A 10670-nucleotide genomic window follows, 5' to 3' on the forward strand; every position below is an offset into this window, starting at 1 on the left:
GTTGGCCTATAATAAAAATAAATTTTTCGTGCTGAAAAAGTTTGTTTTAGCAATATTTAATCTTGAGTTCTCACAATTATGCATGAATTCCATGATTTTTTCTACTCCTAGCAATTAGAGAAAAATTATGTGGATTTGTGATGTAGATTAGAGGATTTGATTCTTAACTCTTGTGATTTTTTCTTGAGATTGAGGTAGATTTTTTATGAACACAAATGTGATTTAGAAACTTGAGGGCGGAGTTAATGAATTTATGAAGTTTGTGGATTGCATGATTTTATCAAAATTTAGGTGGGTAGATGACATTGATAAATCACACACACGAGAACTGTTGAGAAAATTAGTGGACATGTGTATTGAATCTTGGAATGTAAAAATTCGGAGGCCGATTATATTACTCATTACTGTTTTGCTTGGGACTAGCAAAAGTCTAAGTTTGGGGGAACTGATAAGTGCATTTTATGCACTTAATTTGCATATGATTTGACTTGGATTTTGTGATGTATCGAGTGGATTTTATGCATATTTTTTTTTTGTTTTTGTATCGAGCTAGATGCGCTGCAGTGCACCCACGACCGGAACCGGTGCACCCGCGCCCTGTAGCTCTTATTTTTGAGAAAATTGTCGGCAATCAACGCACCTGTGCCCGAGGATAGCGCACCCGCGCCCTGGAACCAAAAAATGTGGTGCCCCTGCGCCTGAGAGTTGCGCACCCGTGCCTGACGTGTCGTATTTTTGGAAAATTTTAGTCTCAAACTTTAAAATGACTCTTTGGCATATATCAGAGGGGGAACCAAGGGTTTGTATCTATTCTAAAGGCTAGAGATGGATAGAGACCAAGGAGAAGGGAGAAGAAGCATTCTTGGCACGAAGACGAGCGAAGCAACTTTTGGAGATGGAGAAGCATCATCTACCTTCGTTTTTATTTCATTCTTTCTCCTAAATTTTTGATCTTCAAGAACATGCTTTGTTTGATTGTTATTTTCTTTATGAACTAATTCCTTTTTCTAGAGGGACGGCGTAGCTTGATTTGAAACTATGTTTTTGATATTTTGATTGATATATCAGAATTCTTCATTCGGTTTATTTGTGTTTTCTTGAATTGAATGCGTTCAATTAACTGATCAATAGTTTAATTGTTATATTTATTTGAAATCTAGCACTCGAAAGAGGCGATTTTGAACAGGACCATAGAAAAATACATCGTTGGTGTTTATAGAGTTTGAGAGGCCTATAACTCCATTGTAGCTATTGTAAGAATTATTGTGCTGTTTACCAGATTTGATATCTAAACTTTGATAGAAATATTGAGTTTGATATTAGATACGAATTTCTACTTATCACTTTAGAAAGGGAGTAGAAAATAATTGAATTCTTGGTTAGTAAACTAGAAGAATTTATTATATAGAATTCTTTATGAATTAAACTGGTGGATGGTCAAGTGAAGTCGAACCTCTACAATTTGTCTCTCATTAAATTTTTGTCTAGAAAGCTCGTCGCTAATTAATTTTAATCATTGCAATTTTTATTTACTTGAATTCCAAACCATTCTCGTAGCTGTACATAGGATTAAGATTTTATTAGTTGCAAATATTTAATACAATATCTTTTTATTCATTCTCTGTAAGATCGACTTGGACTTAATTTCTATATTATAACTTGACATCGTACGCTTGCGAGCGAAAAACACGCAACATATTCAAAAGGTAGAACATGCATCGGTACAAGCTAGTTCAAACTACAATATACAAAACATGTTCGAATACAACTCCGACATCAAAAACCGAGTCCCCACTTCTATCGATCAACCCCGAACTAACCATGTTGCCTCTAACTCGATGATGCATCATCTGTTTCCAAGTACACATACAAAAACAAGACAACAGCCGGATAACTCGTGAGAATAATATTCCCAGTAAAAGCAACATAACATTCTTTAAAATTTGGGATTATCTAATCAGATAATCATACGAGAATTCGGTTCTTCGGTTAGGATCCCGAGGATAAGGGTAGTGACCTGTATCCGGAATTAAAGATTAATTGTAATTAATCCAATGATCATGTTTAGATTAAGTAAAAACATGATTAAGAAAATTTCAGATGATTTAACGAAGTCCTGAAGTGGATCTATAACACTCAAAATAATCGAGAAGTTTCCAAGGGATCGGACAATCCGAACCAGGTTCGGATGATCCGAACAAGGAACGGAGCTAAGTTACTTGGATCGACGCTGAAGAGTTCGGACGGTCCGAACTCAGATCAGAGGCTCCGATCTTGCATTACGAGCTATCCAGGAATAATAAGTCATTGATGACATCACCAATGGGACTTCGGACGCTCCGAAGGTGGATCGGAGGCTCCACACTCGTGACGGCAGGCGTCCTCTAGAAGCTAGACACGTGGTTGGCTGAGGGATTTTGGATGGAGGATTCGGACGCTCCGATAAGGATCGAAGGATCCGAACTGCGGATTGGACGGTCTGATCGTTGTCTATATAAGGGGCAGCCGAGATCATTTCTCAGCGCACCAACTTCTTTTCTCTCTCTCGTTCTTAGCCTTTTGGTCAGATCTAGGGATTTCTATGCGTCCTATTGGGAATCCGAAAGTAGTGGAGCGATTCCGACGTCGTAGCGGAGCTGTTCCTAAGTTTTGAGACAGTCGTCAGCTGCGGGCTGACGACGAACGCAGGTATAGCTATGATCTCCTTAAATTATTTAGGAGTATGCAATAGCTTAATTAAGGCTTTTAGAGCTTAATTAATGATGCCTGAGTATTTGCATTGTAGAGTTGATTATAGGCTTGGATCCTAGAGTGGGACTTCTAGGACTGCTTTAGTGAGGTACGTAAGTATCGACTGAGATAGCCAGCGAGTATGCATGCTTATGTGTTGCATTTATGTGTTATGTTTTTGTAGCATCTAAAATCCAATCTACTAAATTTCATGCATTAAATTAAATAAATATTATGATTATTATTTTTAAGTTTAATTGGTTTAAAAATTCGTTATCTGAATTATTTGTTAATAAAATATTAATTTTTTATTCAAATGATTTTACTGTATTAACTATTTAATTAATGCTTTTAATTGTTTAAGTTTATTTGTCAAAAATAATTTTTATTGTGCAACTTAATTGTATTAATTATTTTAAAGGTTTAAGTTTGCATAGTTACATTATTCTAATTATTTAGTTTATTCACCTAATGATCTTAACTGCTTCTCTTATCTATTTAAAATTACTTGAGTTATTGGACAAGTATTTAAATAATTTTAACTGTTTAGCTTATTTATTTAAATATTTATTATCCAACTTATTATTTTAAATAACTTAAGTTTAGCGGTTAGTTATTTTAAATCATTTTAAATGACTATATTACTTATTTAAATGCTTTTAATTGTTCAAGTCGTTTTAAAGATTTTTATTCCGCTTGTATATTTATTTATGACTTTTAAACAATCATTTAGTTTATTTAAATTATTTTTAATCATTCTATTTATTATTCAAATATTTTATTTATCACTGTGACATCAAAATAATTAAATTATTGATAAATTTCTACGTTAATGTTTAAATTCCTTCAAATGTTTATTTGTTCTTGTGATGCCTAAGTTCCATAATTTAAATTTCATGTCTAAATTAGCTTTAATATTTAAATATCTAAAATTCATTGTGATTTAAATGATTTAAATTTTCTTAGAATTTAATTGCGCTGATATTTAAATTTAATTACTTGAGATGCTTGAAATTAGCGACCTTCAGCCCCGGCACGCGGTAAAGGTGGACACGGCGGGAAAATGTCATATCCTAAATTTTTATGACCAAAAATTCTTAGAAGTCAAAGAAAATAAAAAAAAAAGAAAATTTTATTTTAAATTTTTTCGAGTATAGAAAATCGCATAAGCACATTCTTGCGCGTAATTTCCAATATTTCTCAAAATTACCCTTTTTGGATCCGGATTAATGAAATTATATTCTTAATATTTAAATTTAAAGATTCTAGACTTAAAAATTAAAAATGAGTGCAATTCTTCAACTTAGAGTTGTAATACCCATAGCACTTTTATTAGTGGAGTAGCACTTTTGTGCATACCCTACACTCACACTCACACATATACTTATAATGTAACGTCCCAAAATTAGCCTAATCGAGATTTTAGGAGATTAAAATGATAATCAGAGATTAAGAAATTCGACGATTTAATTGTTATTCGATAAGGGACTAAACTGCAATTTTTGGAAAATTCAGGGACCAAAGTGCAATTTTTTCCATTTTTGACTTGGTCAATTATATAAAGGAAGAGAGAGGCATGCTTCTTCATCTTCTTCCTCCCTCCCTCCTTCTCTCTCACATGCCATCCACCATTAAACGTAAGCTTCCAAGCATTGTGATTTCTTCCCGAGCTCGATCCGTCCGTTAGAATTTATTTCTGAAGGCAGATTAGCAATCACGGCAGCGAAAGCTCCGTTATGACGTAAGTTTTTCTTCAATCCAGTATACTTCAATTTTTTGATGTTGTTAGAATCGAATAAAATTTGGATATGCTGTTCTTGAGCTAAGTTAGATCGTTTATTTTCAAACGGAATTGAAAAAAAGCGTCGTTTAAATTTGTTATGATTTTTGGAAGTATATTTCAAAAATGGTGTTTTTGGGATTTGATGGAAATTGGATGGAAATGGATGAATTATGGTTGTTTGGAGTTGTTTAGATTGATATATTGATGTCCATGTTTTCGGATGGTTGAATTTATAGCCGTTATGCCCTCGGTTTGAGATTTCCGGATTTTAGGAATGGGAACTAAGTCTTTGAATGGACTTAAATTGGATTAATTGATATTGAATGTTCTTATTTATCCGTACAGATTTGACTGGAGATTTTGGAGTTCAGAGTTCGTAGTATTCGAATCGTCGAAGAGTGGATTGAGGTTTGGTATTGAGTTACCTTCTTCGTCGATTATTGTTTGGAATGGAATTTTGATTTGAAATTCTCATTTGTTGTAGCTTGATCGAGATTGGAAGCTACTTCGAACCAAAGAAGAGGTATAAGATGACTTAGACTTGAATGGAACGATTAACTCGAATCTGACTTGATTCAAGTGTTTCGGAGAAACCACATACTTGCTTGTTATTGATTATTTGAGTTGATTGAGTTATGATTTGCATTGCATTCATACTGAGCAAATGATTCATTCATTTTGAGTTAGAAGATCTGAGAATTATAGTAGGGGGCATTGGCAGGCAATTTACTGCAATGACCGACTTAACCCTCTATAGTTGCTTCAAAGTCTAGAGGATTGAATTATACACTATCCACCCCGAGTGTAGAGTCGGTGCGATTTGTGGGATAGTTCATCCTCGGGATCCCAATAGAGGAAGAGAAGAACTGATTACCTTTTTATTATCCAGACTTGATAATCCCAGATTTTAAAGTCATGCATTTCATTTTAGATTCCTTCTTGAAGTACATGATTGAGATTTGTGTATTATGCTTGAGATTATATATCATTAGTTGATATATTGAATGATATTGTATGTTTGTTGCTTATACTGGGAATGTTATTCTCACCGGAGTATCCGGCTGTTGTCTTGTTTTGTATGTGTGCTTGGCAACAGGTGGGGCAGGACCGAGTCAGAGATCACATGGATAGATGGGATGTGACGATAGAAGTGAGGGCTTGGTTTAGAAGTCGAACTTGTATTCGAACTCGTTGTACTGGTTGTATATTGATTGGTGGACCTTTGAATAGATGCATGTTCTACTAGTTTGATGATTGTACAACCTTAGAGCTATCATTTGTTAGTTTATGCACGTTTTATATTAGGTTTTGAGTATTTGGGGTTGGAATAAGATCTGTTTCCCTTATTTTTCTGGTTCTGCAGCAGGGCACGGACCCTGGACATGCCTCCGTGCATGGGTCCGGGTGTCCTCTGTCTCACGTACAGGTCTTTTTGCCGATTTTCATAGGCACGGACCTTAGCACGGAGGTATGCACGGGGCCCGTGCAGGGGTCTGTACATGGGTCCGTGTAAGGGTCCGTGTGTGTTCTGTTTTGGTTTTGGAATTTTTCATACGTCCGGACCCTTATCCAGAGGAGGTCCGGGGTTCGTGTAGTTTTTGAAAAAAAAAACTTGAGATTAATTCTCTTGGCTTATTCTTTGCCTTTTGGTTGATTAATGATGTTTAGATGATTATAATCAAGGTCCTCACATTAAGTGGTATCAGAGCGATAAGATCTTGATTGGAATTAGAGTGAGCGGGGTAGATCGAGTCCGCATAAATTGAATTCTCGCATGTCATTGAACTATTTAAATGATTATTTAAATTCATGTGAGTATGCTTTATTATTGAAGAACTACTTGAATTACATGATTATGTGATTTAATTGTTAAAGCATGACTTATTTGAAATACGAACGAACTGTATTTGATTCCTGTTTGAATCCGGATTCCGTCGAATCACATGAGTAATCAAAACAAGGATTGTTGGACATCGAATGCTTGAATATTGAGGTAATGGTGTCCTTATTCTCTTGTGCATGAGATATATTACTTGACGAGTTTGAACAGGAACTTTCAGCAGCGAATTCCGATTGAGCAGACAATAGTATGACTGATTTGATGAATATCACTCCGACAACAATGCAAACACTTTTGATGAGGTTTCAGTCGTTCAACCCACCGACTTTGAAGAGTAATGAGAATGTTGTGGAGTGCAAGAACTGGATAGAAGAGATCAATCTGTTGTTTGATTCTCTTGACTACACCGATGAACGTTGAATTCGGTTAGTCGTGTACCAACTGCAGGGGATAGCCGAAGGTTGGTGGATTTTGAGGAAGAAAGCCTTGGAGAATCAAGGTACGATTGTTTCTTGTAGTTTATTTAGAGCTGAATTTCTTTGGCAGATTCCGTTCCAACAATCGACTAGATATAGAGGAAGTAACACGAGGGGTCATTTGCAACCAAGAGGTAAACAATTCAAGAAGTCTGGGAGCAGTTCTTCTAGCTCCAGCGGATCAAATAGTTTGGTTCAGGATAGATTTCTGGATCTTCTGGAGTATTTTGCAATAATTGTGGAGGTCGACACCTCACTGAGCATTGTTTGGGAATTCATGGTAGTTGTTATATCGTCATCATACGGGACACTACGCGAGGAGATGTCCTCAACGTGATACAGTTGGATCTCGATCAGGGAATTCTTTTAGATCGATGGTTCAACAGGGGCGGCAAGCTTCTGTAGTTCATTCCTTTCAACCACCGCAGCAGAATCGACTAGGAGATTATCGGAGTATGAGTCAACCTCCGATGCAACAAACCTTAGCCTTTGCTCTGAATGAGGATCCGCAGACTCGGAATGCACCTGGAGATGATACGTCAGGTAACCATTTGAAGCTTGGGTTTTCTTCCTTTTGAATGATAGATATTGATGCTTTCCCTACTTTGTTGAACTTTTGGGTTACTTTAGATGCAAGTCTTTGATTTAATGGGAATAAGGTTGAACGGGACTTTTTGGTACTTAGGTTAACGGATTTTGATTTTATTATCCGTTGATTTGTTTAACCAAGTACATGGCATTTGAGGAATATTTTCAGAAAATTTTTAGATTCAAACTTGAGTCGATAGATGAGTGGAAATCCTCTAGTTAGAATTATCGAGTTAAGGAATTCGTTGGTATTTGTTTTGTAGATGAACCGTTATCATAGAATTGGGCGGAGGAATTCTCGATGCTGCAGCCGATGTCCTGAATTGTAATCCAAATTGTTTGTTATACCAGTGGTTATAGAGTGGGCCGACGTTGATCCGGATTAGATTCTCATATTGCCTCTGATTCGTTAGATTGGAGATAAATCTGACTTAATGTTAGGACATCGCAGTTGAGAATTGAGAGTTAGTGTTCCTTAGACCGCACTCAGATCAAGGTATGACCGCTGTAAATTTTGTCATGTCGTTTGATTGACGGACGCTCCTATAGTGCTTTTGATTTTAGGACCCGAATATTTCAGAGATATTTAGAGGAATTCATGAGTATTTGTATCGATGGATTTCTTATTCGTTCGATGAGTCATAATAATCTTGCAGAGTCTGTGAGAGATGTTTAAAGGATTGCATGCCGAGCAGTTACGCTAATCTATCTGATGAGCACCTCAAGACCGGAGCAGATATGAATTGATCCCGATCGATTTCCTTGTCGAGATTTGAAGATGTATGAGTTTTGTCCCTATTTTGTCGAGGGATTCTTATTGTTTGTGGAGCCGATTACTTAGCAGATTATGTTCTTATGTCTGGACTTCATCTTATGTGACCATTTCTTATTGAATCGAAGAAGAGATTGATCAAAATTCATCATTCTTTATTCTTTATGTACTGATGATCTTCAGTGCATTGCACTTCTTCTTATTGAGATTTGAGACCTGTTCTTGTTCAGAAGAACCATTTATTAGCTTGAGCATCGAGACAGCTGAAGACGCTCGAGACTCAATGTTTGATTCTGGATTTTGAGCTTGCAGCGATCTTATTGGTTGGAAGATCTGACATCTATTTTCTTATGAGGATATTTCTGTAATATTTTCTAATCTTGGAAGCTGTAGTACTGAATTCGCCTTATGAACTGAATACGAGGAAGAGAATATGATTAGAGATACTGAGGAAATTTTGATTGGGAATCTATGTCTATCCGGAGAATTGAATGCAGCAACTGATGCTCTGAGCCGAAAGATCTGTTCTTATTTTATCTACTAACAGTATTTTCCTTGACCTATTAGTACTGTACTTCCGGTTTAGAATTCAAAGCAGATGGGAGTTCTATCAGCATTTTTTTTTGCTTTCGAGCCAAACCAAAATTGATTGAGAAGATCTAGATCGTTCAAAGACATCGTATCTTGAGATTGGCACAATGCAGTTTATTACGTGTTCTTTCTGATGACCGAAAGATGTTTGCTGATTTGAGGAATCAGATAGGATAGAAGTAGATGAAGAACGATGTTCGAGGTATGTTTTTTTCGATGTTCTGATCTGTTTGCAGTTGATAGCAGAGAGAGAACGACCCAACGGTCTATTGTGCAGTTTATTCTGGTTCAGTATGGGATAGAGATCATGTTCGATGGATTCATCATGACACTTCTTTGATTAGTCTGAGTTTGAGGTACTATCTGCTATGAATGACCGATTGATGAAGCGGCTACTGTATTCCCTACAGAATGATTGTCAGACATGATTAGATGTTAGATATTCGGTCAGAATTTTTTTTTGTCAGATTGTTTGGTTGCTGGATTTGGTCATTTCAGACAAAAATCCTTGATTTACCCTTTTCTTCTGGCATGATCTTTGAAGAGACTTTTGTTATTCGAGTACGTCTGAGTACCGTTATCATCCTCAGAATGACGGACAGTTAGAACAGAAGATTTGGATTTAGAGGCTTTGTTGAGCAGTAGTGCTAGGCCGACCCAATATCTGAACAACCTGTCTAGGCTAGGTGTGGGTGAGCAGTCTATGCCTTCTCTTAGGCTCAATTATTTACCAGACTTGGTAAATCATGGTACCGATCCTGAAGTTTCATGGTTCAAATGAGAGGAAGATATGAAACTCCTTGATCCTGGGAGGAGGAAATCTGGAGCATGGCGCTTGACTCTTGCTCTAGTGGATGAGTGTCGCTAACTCCTATGAAGTTCTTGTACAACAACAGCTATCAAATGATCATCGGGATGGCATGTTTTGATCAGTTGTGCGAGCAGAAATAAAAACCTCTGTTGTATTGGGATTATTCTTCTTCTGAGTCACCTGTTTTGGGGACCAGATTTGTTCGAGGTTTATAAGCAGTTGATGATTGTGTGTCGAGAATGAAGAGGACTTGGACTAGCGGTCGAAGTATTCGAATGTTAGATGCAAAATTATTTATGTTGATCGGAAAGATCGAATATTTCTGAAGATTTTGACTTTCAAAAAGATTTGTCAGAGATGAGAAGAGAGAGAAATTCTCTCTGAGATTGTTTGCATCTTACTAGAGTCTGGATATGACAGGCGATCTTGCCAACAGACTTTTTTGTTCCGTCCCTTGTCTGATGTTCTTGATATGTTATCCGTCGTGTGTTGCGGATTATCACCAGATTCTTCTTTGTTCTTCGACTGACGAGTCTGAATGTAATGATACGCCGAGATTTCTTCTGCCGAATCTGAGTTTTGACCGAACAGAGAAGCAGATCCGTAACAAACCGACTCAGTTTGTGTTAGTGAAGTGAAGCTGTTACGGATTGGAGGAAGATATTTGGGAGTCAGAGTCCGTTTTGAGACAGCGTGTGCTGGACTTATTCCGAGAAGGTGAATTCTCTTGCAGTTTTAGGTTTTATCCCTTAGCTTTTGAGATTAAACAGTATTGATTTCGATGACGAAATCATTTCTTAGAGGGGGAGAATTGTAACGCCCCAAAATTAGCCTAATCGAGATTTCAGGAGATTAAGATGATAATCAGAGATTAAGAAATTCTAGGATTTAATTGTTATTCGATAAGGGACTAAACTACAATTTTTGGAAAATTCAGGGACCAAAGTGCAATTTTTTCCATGTTTGACTTGGTCAATTATATAAAGGAGAGAGAGAGGCATGCTTATTCATCTTCTTCCTCCCTCCCTCCTTCTCTCACACGCCATCCACCATTAAACGTGAGATTCCAAGCATTGTGA

The sequence above is a fragment of the Henckelia pumila genome, chromosome 1, assembly GCF_033568475.1.
Source record: "Henckelia pumila isolate YLH828 chromosome 1, ASM3356847v2, whole genome shotgun sequence".
Taxonomy (NCBI): domain Eukaryota; kingdom Viridiplantae; phylum Streptophyta; class Magnoliopsida; order Lamiales; family Gesneriaceae; genus Henckelia; species Henckelia pumila.